Genomic DNA, 19,478 nt, shown 5'->3' on the forward strand with positions numbered 1-19,478 from the left:
TGTACTCTGATCACTTCTATTTTCTTAGTGAAATGAGAAGTGAGATTACTAGCTAAATATAAGTGGGGAGAGAAGCTGTGACATAATCTACATGCTGCTTGGTTTTCCTTTCTACCTCTAGTCACAATTCAATGAAAAATCCCATATTGAAGAGGTATTGTCTAAGTTTGCTTAAATGATTATTCATCTTTAAAAAAATACAGAAATAGATTTGTAGAATAACGTTCCTGGCCATAGTAAGCTTACATTTCTGTTGGTGAAATAAAATAAGTATGTGATAAGGAAATAATGCAACCAACAAGAAAATGTTTTACAATCAAGAGACTTCTTGAATAATGTGGGTGCACAGTACCTAGAAGTATAATGGTACCCTAACATAGTAGTCACATTTCTGTTGTCTGTAGTTATCCTTTAGCAAGCCTTCATGGGAGAAACTTTAAATGACTTCAGAGAGCGAGGGTTTATATAAATAAAGAATCAAGTCAGTGTGGGTAGAGGTTCAGCACCAGGGTGCAATAGTTACATGAAGACTGTGGTATGGGGCTTATATCTAGAAACAGTGAGTGGCCTCACATCAGCCTATGAGGGAGGAGTCAGGCCCCACCTCCAGGTCCTCCTTCAGGAAGATCTCTGTGGGAAAGGAGCAGGCATTCCAGGGAGTTGGCAGAGCCTGTGCTTAGGCAATGTGTCAACACAGGGCCCACAGATGACCTCTGACCCTCCTCACATTTATTTTCTCTGCCTGGTACTTCCTCTAAGGAGTATCCTGCCAATCACCAGCCCCTAACAAGCACACACATCCATACACGCACACACACATACTCTCTCTCTCTCTTCTTTTATGAGATACAGTATTTGCTCGCAATCTTCCATCAGATTTTAACTTAGATATCACTTCTTCTGGGAACTTTCTCTGGTGAGAGATACTCTTACGTGGCTCTTGACCTACCAAACCAGAAGCCGTTGTGCAATCAGTGACCATTATTCTCTTATTTATTATAGTATCTAGCACTTAGCACAATATCTACAAAGAGTGGGCACTGAAAAAATACTTTTTGAATCAGTGAATTAAATAGCTAGTTTTCTTTCACCCTGAGAAAATACCAAGCATTGGTCTTAAGAATGTGACAGGCCTGAAGGTATAATGGAGGAAGCAAGGAAACAAAATCGACAGACAGAGCCTTGGTAAGATCTGCTGTTCGCCAGTTCACCCAGAAACTCCACTTCCCATTCTGGGGAAGCATTGCCAAACAGCTCCAGTAACTCTGTGTATGATCTGCTGAGTATCCAAGACAGAAGGGAGAATTTCAAAGTGGAAACCCAACCTGCTTGCTCCAGTCTAGACTGTGCTGGCCTTTATTTTTCAAGTCAGGGATGGCGCTGACGTGGGATTGTCTCAATTCTCAGGCTCTGAGGCCTTGGAAATGGAGGAATGTTGTATCTGCCAGTGGTTTAGGCCTGTACTGTGAAGAATTAACTTTCCCAAATAGAGGTCTGGCCTTTGCCCTCAGCTACTGGGAGGTGACCCCTAGGCTCCTGGAATGTCCTGCCTGATAGGAGTATCTTTGTTTGCCTGAGGGCTTTGGCCATCAGTTAGTCTAACAACATGATGTATAATGGGGCTTTGGAACATGCCATGTGAGTTCTGACTCTGGAGGAACAGAGACCATTAGCTAGAACCTCCAGGGCGTTGGGGGGCCGCTAGAGGTTAAAGGTCAGCCACATGGGCAGCATGTGATAAAGCTCCAGCAAAAACTCTGGACATGAAAGGCTCAGTTGAGCGCCTATCCTCAGCAACACTCCGTGAGTACTGTCACACAACATGGCCATGAGGAGGTAACATACCCAAGTCTCCCTGGGAGAGGACAACCAGAATCTTCCCATTTAGAATCCTCCCAGATTTCACCAGATGCTTCTCTCCCCTCAGTTGGTTCTGATTTGCATCCTTTTGCTTTAATAATCTATGATCATAAATATAGCACTTTCCTGAGTTCTGTATGATGTTCTATGGAATTATTAAGCCTGAGGGAGAAGGGGAACCCCCAGATTTGTAGCCAGCTAGTCAGAAGTAAAAGCAGCCTGGGGACCCGGAACTTGTGGCTGATGTTTGCAGTGAGGGTAGTCCTGTGGAGGACTGTGCTCTTAACCTGTGAAGGGTGGCCACGTCCCAGCAGCTGCTGTCAGAATTCATTGCAGGGCTACTCAGGGAAGTGTGAGAAATTGAATCAATGAGGCCTGACACCAGAGCTTCCTGACCATCCTCTAGGAAGTCTATCAGGAGACACCCCTGTTTTCTTCCCTGTAGGTACCAGCAAGGCTCAGAGGGTCATCAGTTCCACCAACAATATCTGTGCAGAAGAGAATAGCTGTGATTTTATTCTAGTCTGAAAGAACACTGTGTGTTGTTAACACCTGAATATTACAAACAGCTTCTCAATGTGAGGTTTATCTAACTCTCCTGTGTAATTAGAATGATTATTCAACAAATGGATTTTAGCCAGTGAACTTACAGAAAGAAGCCGAATTTATCAACCTCATCAACTCACACTTACAGCCAGGGATCTATATTCCTGTGCTCTCGGAGAGCACTCAGAGCATAGACTGACAGCAAAAGACCAACAAAAAAACCAGAAGCCAGTCAAAAATGCCACAGGCTGTGGGATCCTGGAAAGACCTGAAAACACACAAGGAAAAGGCTGGGAAATAGGAATTGTGAGTGGTCCTCTGGGGTCCGGAGAGGAAACTACTGGTTATTTTATGAAAAGCATTCCCACAACAGGGCTCAGAGAAAAGAGAAAGTAATGGTATCCAGGCCTGATTCTCAGAAGCATTTGCCTCCCTGGATGCAGTACCTGAGGTAATTGGGCAGCAGATAAAAACAGCATTTTCTCAAAACAAAGCAAAACATAAAAAAAAATGGCCTACTGTCTAAGCTTTGTCTCCCAGTGGAACTCAGAAACCACTCCAACTTCTCCAGCTGTGCACCTTGGCTATGTGTCTCAGATGGAACATTTCTAACTTCATTCTCTCTACCTCCTACATCACTTCGTAAGGAGGGTGGGCCAGGAAAAGAAGCTAAGACAGCTGTTCCCACAGGTGGCCTTCCTACAACCCCCCAGTCCTCGCATACATGCACCGCTGGGCCCTGCCTGCTTGCACTAACCCATCCGGCCCAGTGCAACAGACCATTCTTCCAAGCAGCCTCTCTCCTCCTCACAACCATCCCAGGACTCCTCTTAAAACTATTTTTTTTCTGAGAACTCATTGTGCTTTGCCACACTGTTCCATTTATCTCTTGGTGGCTGTTCCATTTCCTTCAAAGACTCTCTATCCCATTTTTTAGTACTGAAATACTACCCCTGAACACGAAGGCAATCTCGTTCACCCTGCCAACTTGAAATCCTTATGGCAATCATGTTGCTTTAGATTGCATTTATGTGTGGATAGGTGTTTGGCACTGTGTTAGATGCCAAAGATACAGTGCTAAGGAAAAAATACACCGGGAAACAGATTTTGTTATATTCTAATGGGAAAGATAGAATAAACAGATACATAGACAATGTATATGCAGATTAGGATGAGTATCATGAAAGCAATAAATAAGAGCCTAACGGGTTCGATTTAAATGGGGTGGTCAGAAAATACTTTTTCTTCCCCTGAGAGAAGTGAGTGAGGAGCACAGAGAAGTCCAAATTGTTACACTAATGAATATTTCTGTGCTTGAAAACACAAAACAAGGGGAAATGAAATTCCACTCAACTATATAAACTTGTCAATTACATGCCCCAGGAAACCTGATTCATATACACCTTGCTGACACTACTCCATGGGGAATATCATTTGGACTTCTGCACATCTACCACACATTCATTTTCACTCTCCCTGAGATAAGATGATATGCATTTGCACCGTGCCTGCCTAGCGAAATGTACTCTCTTCTGAATAAAGCACCATTAGTTGATATTCATGAACACCAAGCCTCTCTTTATAATGGTACTTTAGAGAGCTGTGCTAACTGACCAGCACTCTGGATACTTATGAGCAGATGTCTGGTAGCAATGGACCTCTCATGACCACCCAGGCTCTAAATTACTGTTCAGTTCAGCAGCTCATTACCACCTTCCTGGAGTTAGAACTCCAACATAAGAATAAATATCTCCATCTAGAATTGCTACTTTTTTAATCAAATGCCATATTCAGCTTGAAAGTATAAATATCAAAATTCCAGGGCATTTTTTCTAACTTTTCCTGGGAGTTTTTAGTAAAATTCAAGGACTGATTGCTGAAAGTACAATCTGCGAAGAGCAACTAACATACTGTTATATGATATGAAACTAAGCAACCCTTTTTTATTATGTAACTCTATCAAACTTCTAGGAAATTCTTTGGAAATCTGTGCACCACTACATTTAAAACAAAATAGCTCTATCATTAAATGCCTAATGAAGGTTGATCTCACAGTGTGATCGAGGTGCTATGCATATCTGAGACATGCAGATTATTCCAGAATGAGAGAGAAATACAGGATGAATAAGTTGCACTAACAGCAATAGCAGCTTCTGGGAAACACCATTTTCTGGCAGCTGTTGCTTTCATCAACACTTTCTCAGCAAAATTGCCACAGCCATTTCTGAGAGCTTACAAGCGCTGCTAGGAATCTCTAATAGGAGTCTCTGTAATGGGAATTCCTATTGACTGGAGCTGCCTTCGCAAATAGGAGATAATGTTGAGCTAAGGGAATCTTTCAACGATTCATTTGAAATGGGTTTATCTACCATGTGACAAACATTATAGTCAGTGCCATAGTATAAACTTGAATAAAGCATAATCCCTGCCCCCAGGGAACTCACATCCTTCTCAACATGCCTGGCACAAAAACATAGAATTATAATAAAAGTTGTCAAGAAGAAGATAGGGGTGGGGCATTATGCAAGCAAAGAAAAAGGGCTGCCTTATTCATTTAGAAGCTGTCTTCCAGTACATCTCAATATTCTTCAATCATAAAATGCCATGAAGCTAGAAGTACAAAATGCTGTGTTATTATACTGGGGCCTGTCAGGGGGTAGGAGTTTAGGGGAGGAATAGCATTAGGAGAAATACCTAATGTAGATGACGGGTTGATGGATGCACGTGTATACCTATGTAACAGACCTGCATGTTCTGCACATGTACCCCAGAACTTAAAGTATAATAATAATAATAAAAAGAGTAAAGCGAAATAAGTGACTTTAAAAAATGTGTTATCAGTTAAGCATCTTCCATTTTTTTTTTTTTTTTTTTTTTTTTTTTGACACAGTCTCACTGTCACCCAGGCTGGAGTGCAGTGATGCGATCTTGGCTCACTGCAACTTCCGCCTCCCAGGTTCAAGCGATTCTCCTGCCTTAGCCTCCCGAGTAGCTGGGATTACAGGTGTGTGCGCCCATGCCCGGCTAATTTTTGTATTTTTAGTAGAGATGGGGTTTCACCATGTTGACCAGGCTGGTCTTCAGGTCTCAAAATTCTGACCTCAAGGGATCTGCCTGCCTTGGCCTCCGAAAGCGCTGGGATTATGGGATTACAGGTGTAAACCACAGTGGGCAGCCAGTTAAGCCTCTTTAAAAATGTCTTGAATTATAACAAACACATGATGTCTATCTTCCCCCTGTATCTTTATACAGAAGAAATTAGGTTCAAAATCAAGGCATGGTCACCAGAAATCAGGTCAGAAGGATCAAGAAAACATAGACAGTGAAGTGTTTTCACTTCCATACAGGTGATAATTATTTCCTAAAATACAGGTAGATGTGTCACACAGTATCTCCAGACTCTGAGTATCACAGTCTCTCCTAATACCAGAGAGGAAGGACCCAGCATTTGTCATCTCAATTTCAGATAAGCTCGTACTCAGAGGGCACCAAGAACACATGTAAACCAAACAAAAATTCAAACAGGTGTCCAAGTTTGGGCTTCCTTGGATGGGTACTGTATTCATTTCCCATAACGAAATACTACCGATTGGGTGGCTTACACAGACGTTTCTTTTCCCACATTTTGGAGGCAGGAAGTCCACAATCAAGGTGTCAGCAGGCTTGTGTTTTCCTGAGGCTTCTCTCCTTAGCTTGTGAATGGTCATCTTCACTCTCTTTACTTGGTGTTTCCTCTGTGCACAGGCATCCTTTGTATCGCTCCCTCTTCTTATAAGGACAAAAATCCTACTGGATGAAGACCTCACCCTTATGACCTCATTTAACCTCAATTACATTTTTTAAAGCCATGTCTCCAAATACAGTACATTGGGAGCTAGGGCTTCAGCATAAGACTTTTAGGAGGACACAATTCAACCCATATTAGATGGGGACAGGGATATCCTCTTCCTGGAGTGAGCCCTCCCTTAGGGCCATTTACAGAGAGATAAACAAACCCAAGTTGTACTGAGCAAAAGCTCAGAGACCCTGAAGACATCTGCAGTTAGTAAATGAGAAAGACAGAATATTTTCAAAATCTTCAAGTCTAATACCTAGAAGTGATGGAGGCTTATTCACATTTTCTCCCAGATTTTTTCTTATTCTGTGTTTATACGGCATTTCTGTTAATGACACCATTATTTTCAGAAATCAAAATGAATCTTAATGTCATCATTGACTCTCCCCCCTTGCTTGCCTTCACTTCAATCATAATTTTCTGTGCCTATGTAAGTGTTCTTTTGACTATTCAAATATTCATCAGAAACCTATTTCAGCTCTTTTACTTTTCCTGAAGATCAGTAAAGGAAGCCGCCTGTTATTCATGCTTCTAATTCAGATGCCCCTAATAGGAGAATAGTATAGCTTCAGTTGCTCTATAACCCTTCACCCGCATGTTTTGTAGTTGTTTTTACATACACTTTGACATATATAAGTGGTAATGTGTTCATTACTATTATCAATTATTCAAAGCGGGTCTCTCACCCACAAACAGGTTAAAAACTGAGCTCTCATCTCTCCTACACTTGCTTCTTATAAAAAATTCTTTAATCTTTGTGATTAATATGATTGTTTATATTTTTTTTCCCTACTCAAATATTCCCAGTTACAAATATTTTAATTTGTAGTTTAAAATGGTTCCCGCTCAGCAATCCCTTCTGTAGACTCTTCCAAAAATTTCTGTGGAATACCTCTTGTAATCAACCATTCAACCAATATGCTCCACTTTGGCTGGTATGGGGATATATACAGTCATATGTTCTTGTGATTTTTAAAATAAATAACATGTGTATTAGTTGTATTGCTGTGTAACTGATTACCACAAACTTAGCAGCTTAAGATAACACATATTTTATTATCTCTCATCTCCCGTGGGTCAGGAGTCTAGGCATGGCTTTAACTGGGTCCTCTGCCCAGGATCTCACAAGGCCCCAATCAAGGTGTCACCTGAGCTACATTTTTTATCACATTCTATGAAAGAATGCACTCTCAAGTTCACCGACATTGCTAGCAGAATTTGTTTCCTTGCAGCTCTATGAATGAGGACTCTGACTTTTTGCTGGCTGACAGCTGGAGGCCATCCTTCTTTCCTAAAGGTTGCCCACAGTGCACAGAGGTCCTCTGTAGTTCCTATGCCACAAAGACTTCTTCAACGTGGCTGCTTATGTCACCAAAACAATAAGGAGAATCTCTCATTACAGTGTGCTAAGGCAGAGTCTTTTCTAATGTAGCATAATAACAGGATGATAACCCATCATCTTTGCATATTCACTTGGGTGGAAGCAAGTCACAGGTCCCTCTCACACTCAAGAGAAGAGATTTTAGAAAGCCATGAACACCAGAAAGCAGGGATCTATCTGTCCACCACAGTCCACCATCTGCCACAAATGACTCACATTGCCCCATTTGCAAAAATACATTCACACACATCCCCAAAGCTCTCAAGAATCTTTTCCCACAGAGCTTCAGCTCAAAGTCAAAATTTTATTATTTAAATCACGTCTAGGTTCAAACACAGCTCCTGGGTGTAATATGTGAAGTAGAGCTCCTGGGGTAAACTTCTGTCCTGTCAACCTGCAAAACTAAAGAGACAAGTGATCTTCCCCCAGTGCACCCATCATACAATGTTGCAACAGGCATAACTGGAAGACATCAGATAACAGCTATAGACATATTGGTTCGAAGGAGGAGGGGAAGAAAGATAACAAAGAGTTGCTGGTTCATAGCAGTTCTAAAATCTAGCTGGGTAAATGTTGGAGTTCAATATCAGGTTTTAAAGCCTAGGATTAATCTCAGCTCTACACTCTTGGCTTTTAGCACCACCTCTATCATCCTTCTTTCATAAAAAGTAACAGATGTTTGCAGTTGAGTAGTTTTATCAGCCTGCTTCTTGCCAGTAGAAATGCTGGGGTCCAACAGCCTTCTTTCATTTCATACTCTTTCTGCCCCTTTCAATCTAAGTCAGTGGTGTTTCTGCTGAAATAATTGCCTCAAGAACTTTGTGCATCTGTCATGGATTTCAGTGATGTTCACACCACCAGAAAAAAACACACCCACAGATCTTTTCCAGACAACATGTATTTTTGGCTCCTGCTCAGATGGCTGAGGGGCAATACTCTTGAACTTTCTAGAGGTTCTACAGTTTAATTGAGTGGATGCAATAGGCACATTCTTAATCTCTTTAAGGAGTTCTTTGTGCATTTGAATATTCTCACCTTTTAATCTTTGAGGTCTTTTTAAGTTCAGGAGTATATGTGCAGGTTTGTTATAAAGGCAAACGTGTGTCGGGGGGGTTGTTGTACAGATTATTTCATGGCCCAGTTATTAAGCCTAGTACCCATTAGTTACTTTTTCTGATCCTCTCCTTCCTCTTACCCCCACCTTCAAGTAGGCCCCATTGTGTGTTGTTCCCCTCTATGCGTCCATGTGTTCTTATCATTTTGTTTACACATATAAGTGAAAACACATATTTGGTTTTCTGTTTCTGTGTTAGTTTGCTAAGGATAATGGCCTCCAGCTCTATCCATGTCCCTGCAAAGAACATGATCTCATTCCTTTTTATGGCTGTATAGTATTTCATGGTATATATCTATCACATTTTATTTACCCAATCTGCCATTCCTGGCCATTTAGGTTGATTCTATGTCTTTGCTATCGTGAACAGTGCCACAATGAACATATGCATACATGTGTCTTTATGGTAGAACGATTATTATTCGTTTGGGTATATACCCAGTAATGGGATTGCTAAATCAAATGGTAATTCTGTTTTTAGGTCTTTGAGGAATCACCATGCTGTTGTTTTTCATGGTTGAACTAACTTACATTCTCACCAACAGTGTATAAGTGTTCCTTTTTCTCCACAACCTCACCAGCACATTTTTTGACTTTTTAATAATAGCCATTCTGACTGGTGTGAGATGGCATCTCATTGTGGTTTTGATTTGCATTTCTCTAATAATCAGTGATGTTGAGCTTTTTTTCATATGCTTGTTGGCTGCATGTGTGTCTTCTTTTGGAAAGTATCTGTTCATGTCCTTTGCCCACTTTTTAATGGGGTTGATTTTTTTCTTGTAAATTTGTTTAAGTTCCTTATAGATGCTGGATGTTAACCTTTGTTGGACGCATAGTTTCCAATATTTTCCCTATTATGTAAGTTAATCATTTTAGTCTGCTGATAGTTTCTTTTACTGTGTAAAAGCTCTTTAGTTTAATTAGATTCCATTTCCCAAATTTTGCTTTTCTTGCAATTGCTTTTGATGTCTTTGTCATAAAATCTGCCTGTTCCTATGTACACAGTGGTATTGCCTAGGTTGTCTTTTACAGTTTTTTTATAGTTTTGGGCTTTACATCTAAGTCTTTAATCCATCTTGAGTTGATTTTTTGTATATGGTGTAAGGAAGGGTCCAGTCTCAATCTTCTGCATGTGGCATCAGTTATCCCAGCACCATTTATTGAATAGAGAGCCTTTTCCCCATTGCTTGTTTTTGCCAGATTTGTTGAAGAGCAGAGAGTTGTAGGTGTGTAACCTTAATTCTGGGCTCTCTGTTCTGTCTCATTGGTCTATGTGTCTGTTTTTGTACCAGTACCATGCTGTTTTGGTTAGTATAGCCCCGTAGTATAGTTTGAAGTCAGGTGGCATGATGCCTCCAGCTTTGTTCTTTTTGCATAGGATTGCCTTGGCTATTTGGGCTCTTTCATTGGTTCCATGTCAGTTTAAACATTTTTTTTTCTAGTTCTGTGAAGAGTGTCATTGGTAGTTTGATAGGAATAGCACTGAATCTATAAATTCCTTTTAGCAGTATGGCCATTTTAACAATATTGACTCATCCTGTCCCTGAATGTGGAATATTTTTCCATTGTTTGTGTCATCTCTGATTTCTTTGAACAGTGTTTTGCAGTTCTGCTTGTAGGTATCTTTCACCTCCCTGGTTAGTTGTATTCTTAGGTATTTTATTCTTTTTGTGGCAATTGTAAATGGGATTAAGTTCCTGATTTGGCTCTCAGCTTGACTTTTTTTGGTTTATAGGAATGGTAGTGATTTTTGTATGTTGATTTTGTATCCTGAGACTGAAGTTGTTTATCAGTTGAAGGAGTGGAGCTTTTAGGCCAAGACTATGGGTTTTTCTAGATACAGAATCATGTCATTTGCAAAGAGGGATAATTTGACTTTTCTCTTCCTATTTGGATGCCCTTTATTACTTTCTCTTGCTTGATTGATCTAGGTAGAATGTCCAATACTATATTGAATAGGAGTGGGGAGGGAGGGCATCATTGTATTGTGTTGGTTTTCAAGGGCCATGCTTCCAGCTTTTGTCCATTCACCATGATGTTGGCTGTGGGTTTGCCATAAATAGCTCTTGTTATTTTGAGGTATATTCCTTTAATACCTAGATTGTCAAGAGTTTTTAACATGAAGGAGTGTTGAATTTTATTGAAAGCCTTTTCTGCATCTATTGAGATAATCACGTGCTTTTTGTCTTTAGTTCTGGTAATGTAATGAATCACGTTGGTTGATTTGCATACACTGAACCAACCTTGCATCCAAGGGATAAAGCTTACTTGATCATGGTGGGTAAGCATTTGACATGCTACTGGATTCAGCTTGCCAATATGTTGTTGAGGATTTTTGCATCAATATTTATCCAGAATATTGGCCTGAAGTTTTCTTTTTTGTTGTATCTCTGCCAGGTTTGGGTTATCAGGATGATGCTGGCCTCACAGAATGAGTCAGAGAAGAGTCCTTCCTCCTCAGTTTTTTGCAATAGTTTCAGTAGCATTGAGACTCGATCTTCTTTGTACATCTGGTAGAATTTGCTTGTGAATCCACCTGGTCCTGTGCTTTTTTTTTCTTTTCTTTTCTTTTTTGATTGGTAGGCTATTTATTATGTATTCAGTTTTAGGGTTCGTTACTGGTCTGTTCTGTTATTTAATTTCTTTCTAGCTCAGTCTTGGGAGGATGTCCAGGAATGTATTCCTTTCTTCTTTATGTGCATAGCATTTCTTCATAATATTCTCTGAAGGTTATTTATATTTCCTAGAAGAAATGGACAGATTCCTAGAAGCATATAATATGCCAAGACTGAATTGGGAGGAAATAGAAAATCTAAACAGACCAATAACAAGAAAGATGATTTAATCAGCAATTTAAGAAACACACAAAAGCCCATGACCTAATGGCTTCACTGGCAGATTCTACCAAATATTTGAAGAAGAATTAATGACAATCCTTGTCAAAGTCTTCCAAAACCATTGAAGAGGAAGGATCATTTCCAAACTCATCTATGAGACCAGAAATACCCTGACACTCAAGCCAGGCAGGGACACTACAAGAAAAGAAAATTTCAAGCCAATATTACTAATGAACAAAAATACTCAACAAAATACTAGCAAACTGAATTCAATAGCACATTAAAAGGATCATAACACTATAATCAAGTGGGATTTATTCCTGGAAAACAAGGATGGTTCAATGTATACCAATCAGTAATGTGACATGCCACATTAACAGAATGAAGGATAAAAATTATATGACCATCTCAACAGATACAGAAAAAGTATTTCACAAAATTTAACATCCTTCCATGATATAAACTCTCTATGAATTAGGTATAAAAGGAATGTACCTCAACATAATAAAGATTATATATGACAAGACCACAGCTAACATAACAATAAAATTGCAAGATACAAGATCAACATACAAAAACCAATAGTTGTATTTCCATACACTAACAGCAAACAATCTGAAAAAGAAATAAAGAAAATAAGTCAATTTACCATAGTATCAAAAAAAGTACCCTGCCAACTGCAAAACATTGATGGGTTAAATTTTAAAAGGCACAAACAAATAGAAAAACATTCCATGTTCATAGATTGGGAGATTTAATAGCATCAAAATGTTCATACTTCCCAAAGTATCCTAAGCATTCAATGCAATCCCTATCAAAATCCCAATAGAAATTTATAGTAATAGAAAAGACAATTCTAAACTACATTTAAAACCATAAAATATCATCAAAAGCCAAATCAATCTTGAGAAAGAAAAACAAAGCTGGGAATATCACATTTCCCAATGTCAATATATACTGCAAAGCTACCGTAATCAAAACAGTATAGTACTGGAACAAAGACCAATAAATAGACCATGAAACAGAAGAGAGAGCTCACAAATAAATCTGTGTATATGCAGTCATCTGATCTTTTACAAGGGTGCCAGGAATACATAATGGGGAAAGGATAGTCTCTTCAATAAAGGGTTTCTGGGAAGACTGAATATCCACATAGAAGAGTGAAGTTGGACTCTTATCTCCATCATGTACAAAAATCAACTCAAAATGAATTAAAGACATAACATATGACCTGAAACTGAAAAACAACCAGAAGAAAACAGGGAAATACCTTCTTAACATTGTTCTGGACAGTGATTTCATGGTTATGATAACAAAAGCACAGGCAACAAATATAAAAATAAGTGAGACTACATCAAATATAAAAGTTTCTCCACAGCATAGAAAAAAACATAGTAAAAAGGCAACCTACAGAATGGGACAAAATGTTCGTAAACCTTTTCTCTGATAAAGTGTACACAGGTTCTCTACCACTTCAGTCTAGTGAGTCAGAACACTTACACAACAATTCAAGCAAAGTAGATTTATTATTTACAGATAAGCAGCAAAAATAAGCAGAAGCCTAAGATCCATGGCAGGAGCCTACAGCAGATGGAGTCTCATCTGCATGTACTTGACTCCATTTTTTATTTTTTTTTTTTTGAGACCGAGTTTCGCTGTTGTTACGCAGACTGGAGTGCAATGGCACGATCTCAGCTCACCGCAGCAACCTCTGCCTCCTGGGTTCAAGCAATTCTCCTGCCTCAGTGTCCCAAGTAGCTGGGACTACAGGTGTGCACCACCATGCCCAGCTAATTTTTGTATTTTCAGTAGAGACGGGGTTTCACCTGTTGACCAGGATGGTCTCAATCTCTTGACCTCGTGATCTTGACTCCATATTTTTAATGGAGTTATTTGATTTTTGCTTAAGTTGTTGTTTCTTATAGATTCTGGATATTGAACCTTTGTCAGATGCATAGTTTGTGAATATTTTCTCCCATTCTGTAGGTTGTCAGTTTACTCTGTTGATAGTTTTTTTTGCTATGCAGAAGCTCTTTAGTTTTGTTAGAACTCACTTGTCAATTTTTGTTGTTGTTGTAATTGCTTTTGAGGAGTTAGTCATAAATTCTTTCCCAAGTCTAAAATCCAGAATTGTGTTTCCTAGGTTTTTGTCTGAGTCTTATGGTTTGAGGTGTTACATAAAATCTTTACTCCATGTTGAGTTAATTTTTGTACATGATGGAAGGTAGAGAATCAATTTCATTATTTTGCATATTGCTAGCCAGCTATCTCCACACTATTTATCAAAGGAAGTCCCTTTCTTCATTGCTTGTTATTGTAAACTTTGTCAAAGATAAGATGGCTATAGGCGTGCAGCTTTATTTCCGGGTTCTCTATTCTGTTCCATTTGTCTATGTGTTGGTTTTGTGCCAATACCATGCTGTTATGATTACTGTAGCTTTATAATATCCCTAATAAACATAGTCTCAAAAATTCTCAACAAAATACTAGCAAACTAAAACCAGCAGCACATCAAAAAGGTAATTTACCATAATCAAGTGAGCTTCATTCCTGGGATACAAGGTTGGTTCAATATAACAAAAATAAATGTGACTCATCACATAAACAAAATTAAAAACAAAAACCATATGATTATCTCAATAGACTTTTAGAAAGCTTTTGATAAAATTCAGCACTCCTTTACTATAAAAGCCCTCAAGAAACTAGGTATCAAACTAGGTATACCTCAAAAAAATAAGCACCTTCTATGACAAACCCACAGCCAGCATCATGCTGAACAGGCTAAATCTCAAAGCATTCCCCTTGAGAACTGGAACAAGACAAGGATGCCCACTCTCATCATTCTTACTCATCACAGTACTGAATGTCTTTGCCAAAACAATCAGTCAAGGGAAAGAAATAAAAGTTATCCAAATAGGAAAAGCAATCAAACTATCTGTCTTTGCTGACAATATAATTCTACACATAGGAAACCCCAAAGACATCACCAAAAGCCTCCTGGAACTGATACATTACTTCAATAAAGTTTAAGGATATAAAATCAATGTATGAAAATCTGTAGTATTCTATACAACAGTAACATTCTATGACAGCCAAATCAAGAATGCATCCCATTTATAATAGCTGCAAAAATAAAAATAAAATACCTAGAAATATATCTAACCAAGGAGGTGAAAGATCTCTACAAGGTGAACTGCAAAACACTGCTGAAAGAAATCATAGATGACATAAACAAATTAAAAAAGCACTTTATATTTACAGATTAGAAGAATCAATACCATTAAAATAGCCATACTGCCCAAAGCAATGTAGAGATTCAATGCTACTTCTATGAAGCTACAAACATCATTTTTCACAGACTAGAAAAACTATTCTAAAATTCATATGGAACCAAAAAAGAATCCAAATAGACATAGCAATCCTAAGCAAAAAGAACAAAGCCAGAGGCATCACAGTTTTCCTTATTATGTACCAATAACAAACCATCCAGTAGAGCAATGACTTACATCATTTATCTGTATGCTGAAAATGAAAACTCAAGGGAAGGATGCTATTCTGTGGCATTTTAGAATCTAGGTAAAGTCCTGACGCTCACCATCTCAGCCTTGATGCCTAGAGATTCAGAGATGCCATGGTGAGAGCAGTAACAGAGACAACCCTACAAAACATCCAGGGTTCAGCACGAGTCAGTCCCCTGCTCCAGGAGCACAGGAGAGAACAACCCACAGGACAGGAAGAGTGGAAACACGAAGCACAGTGGGTGGAACCATTGAGTCTAGAGAGAGAGTTAATGTGTGTTTTAAAAACAATCTTTCCACATTTGGTACCAAAGAAAGAGTTGTAGTTACAAGACCCCAGCCTCAAGAATATTCTCACCTCTGAATGTAGTGCCTAAGGACTGATAGGGAAGCCGGTGGAGCTGTACACGTGTTGTTTCTGCCTGCTCAACATCCATTCTCCCATTTCCGGTGACAACACATTGATTGATTTTTCCTGGATGAACCAAGGCTCCCCTCCTATTACCCATGTGTGGGTCTGGAGGCGACCTGCCCTACCCTTAGGTACCCTGACCAATTAACATAGTTCATCTACCTGACCACAATGATTGGTCAAGGATGAGCACATGATCCAGGCCCACATTCCCAAACTTTACACGGAACTATTCTCAGAAATGATGTTGGGAAGGCGAGAGACTGGGATATAAAAAGTTGGGAGGTGATCTAGGAAGCATAGGAAGAGAGACTGGAAGGGAAGTCAGCCAATAAAAGGGTCTTATCAAGCCAGCTGCCACTGTGGGCAAGTGGAGCACTCAGGAACCAGTGCAAAACACCTGCCTCGAGTTATCCCAACTGAGGGCACAAGGAGCTAAAGGTATTGATATCCCAAATCCTACATGCCTTTTCTTAAGGGCAGCTCCTGGAGATAGAAGCATTAATTCCCAGCACTTAGGTCTGCCAAGCAGGCTGTGGCAGTAAGGGAAAGCCAGTAGGCAAAGAAACTCAGGTGCTGGCAGGAGAAAGCTGGGCAGCATGCACTAAAATCATAAGCACAAGAAGATGTAGGTGGACACAACAATGCAACATAGTAAATTTTTTTCTTAAGTTATTTTGAGTTGAATTTTTCTGTCACTTGCAATCAAAAGAGACCTAATTAAAAATACTAATAAAGATAATGTTGTGTAAAATAAATTAATCAACAAAGTACTCTTAATTACCTTTTTTTGGCTTATTGCATTTCAAAAAGTAAACAACTCCTCCAACTTTTCAGATTAGATAGGATATTCAGCTCTTTTCTCCCACATCAGCTGGTGTAGCAATGAGGAGGAACAAATATAATACCTTATCTGTATGATTATACTGGACATTCAGCTGTTCTCTCCCCTTTGGACTCTTCTTGCTCAGATTTGCTCTGCTTAGTGCTGCCAGATTAATGTCCCTAAAGTGTCCCTCCAGTGAACCTTGCCTGCTCAAAACTCAGATTCCCCATGAGACTGTGTTTTTCCCACCTCCAAACTTTTGCTCCTGTTGTCTCTTCCACGTAATATGGTCACTCTCTAGTTTTCCCTTTTGACGATCTTTCGCTGGTGCTTTGGGGATAATCCCACTTAAAACTCATTCCTCTCTACATTGGTTTGCTGGGCAAGTTGGTACCTGCTGGGAAGCTGAGTGTGCATATCTTTTCCCCATTCCACCTTCACTGATGTTATTTTGGCTGCATAAAAATGTCCATGCCAAAAATATTTATACCATGGAAATCAGCAAACCCTATAAATCAGGGCTTTAACCCCAGGAGAGCTGACTTGTCAGCACACTACTGCCTCTACCTCAGCAATGCACTTTTACCGCATCCCAGTTATAGCAGCTAACACTGCACGCTATGCATTGCACTTCTACCTATACCTGTCTTATCTTCCCTCTGGCCTGCAAGCCCCCTGAGGACAAAGATATCAATCACCTGTTTCTTGATTTGTTGTTTCTTTTTCATTCCTCTCATTACTTAGCACAGATCATGTCCACCATGTGTGTTTAATAATATCAGTAGAATATTTGGGAGCAGGAAGTTGTTTTGCTTTGTTTTATGCTTTGTCGTCATAGAACAGCTGGGTTAGAAGACATTATTAAACATAAACAGAACTGATAAACTATCCCAGCTGAAGAAATACTTTAAAAAGATCTCTAATCACCACAGGAATTCAGAGAGGCAACAACTCCTCCAGCTTTTGTACATCACATAATTGGTTTACTTCACTCCTTCCATATCACTTGGAGGAGTGGGGAAGGTGGGGAAGGCTTAATGACCAGGAAAACCTTTCATAAGTCATCATCAACATTCCTTATAACCTAATGTCATTTCAATAGTCCATGGTTTTCAAATAAATGTTCTTCCTGCCCACCGACTCAACTTTTGGCCAAATAAATCCACAAATTTAAACATATCGCCAATCAAAATGTTAAAAATAACTTTTATTTTTAACTTGTAAAACTGATTTTAGAGGCTGTCCGGAAGAATAAATGAGATATATAGCCAACAAAAATTTAAATATTTGCCATATCAGATATCAGAATGTGTTCTAAAGCTACACAAATTAAAATAATGAAATATCAATACAGGAATAGGTAGATATAGCAATAGAAGCATTAAATCTAAAGTCATAAGAGACTCAAGTTATAAGTCATAAGAATTTGGCATATGTTCAAGTTAGCATTTAAAGATAGAACAGCATGTCAATAAATTGTTGGAAGACACCTGGATCACCATCTGGAAAACAATTAAATTAGATCCTTACCTTGACAAATGAATTCCAAAGGAAAAAGACTTATAATACTTTTAATTAAAAAGCACTGGAAGAATATATAGATGACCATTTATATAACTTTGAAAAAGTAGAAGTATGTTATAAAAATTACAACAGAAATCATAAAAGATAAAATTGACAGATTTTACTAAATACATTTTTAACATCTGAATATTAAAACACTGTAAAAAATTAAAAGACAAATGAAAGTAAAATTATCTAAAATATATATCAAAGCAAAAACTACATACCATTGGTATGTAAAAATACTTCCAAATCAGTAAATACAAATGACACACAAATAGAAATGATAACAGAAGCTAAGAGCACTTCACAAAAAAGACTACAAATGACTGATAAACATTTAAAAATGCCTATCACTACATAATTAAAGTAATTATGAAACCAGTAAGTTACTATTTTCTGCCTAATTCTAGGGATTAGGAAAGAATATGATGTGACAAAGATGTACACCCAAGGTTGTTTATCAGAATGTAGTAGATAACACCACCAATCATAAATGAATCAGGCACAGTGGCTAATGCCTGCAATACCAGCACTTTGGGAGGGCAAGGTGGGAGAATCACTTGTGAACAGGAGTTCAAGACTAGCCTGGGCAACATAATGAGATGCTGTCTCAAAAAATTTTTTTAAATAAACAGTTTAGGCCAGGCACAGTGGCTCACACCCATAATCCCAGCACTCTGGGAGGCCGAGGTGATCAGATCACCCGAGGTCAGGAGTTTGAGACAAGCCTGGCCAACATGGCAAAACCTCGTCTCTACTAAAAAATACAAAAATTAGCTGGGCGTGATGGCACACACCTGTAATCCTAGCTACTCAGGAGGCTGAGGCTGGAGAATTGCTTGAAACTGGGAGTTGGAGGTTGCAGTGAGACAAGATTGCACCACTGCATTCCAGCCTGGGCAACAGAGCAAGACTCTATCTCAAACAAATAAATAAATATAAATTTAAAATAGTCTAAATGTCCAATAATAGTGAATTGATAAAAATAAAATTTAGGACATCCACACAACATAATGCTATTATCAAATGAAGTTATTTATGGATATTTGTTGACATGGAGAAATGTTTGTGAATCATAATGAATTAGTAAGTTGGAAGAAAGTTGCTGACATTATAAACTGATGTTTGGCTAAATTATAAGTACAGACACATGCATATAGAAATATGGGTGTATAGCAAGGTTAGTATATATATACAATGCTTCCTTGCTCTGCCAGCTGAAAAGCAATAAAACCCCAGTAGCAACAAGCATGCCTAGATTCCAGAATTTGCTTTGTAATCCCATTTTCCCATAAAAGAAATCAGAGCTCCTTGGAGAAATGTCTGATGCTAGAGCTGGGGCAAGGAATATACAAGATAGGTCTAGAGAAAGTTGCAGTGCCAGAAAGTAAGCAAGTGCTCAAAAACAAAGAAAAACTCACAATGATGGGAGTTTGTAAAATAAAAAAAAAAGATAAGAGCCAACTAGAAACATTCCCTTTGGCTAAAGCTAAAACAACTGGAATGATGAAATAAAGTAGTATTGAGTAATAATCCAAGGTGTAAAACAAACATTATGTGTCAATACTGATATAAATGATTGA

The 19,478-nt window shown here is 38.7% G+C and overlaps 1 gene segment (V, D, J or C); it reads left to right on the forward strand.

The window, feature by feature from the left end:
* Positions 1 to 19,478, forward strand: part of LOC100385731 (T cell receptor alpha chain constant-like) — a 257,258-nt gene that overhangs the window by 20,768 nt on the left and 217,012 nt on the right.

This window comes from Callithrix jacchus, chromosome 8, assembly GCF_049354715.1.
Source record: "Callithrix jacchus isolate 240 chromosome 8, calJac240_pri, whole genome shotgun sequence".
NCBI lineage: Eukaryota > Metazoa > Chordata > Mammalia > Primates > Cebidae > Callithrix > Callithrix jacchus.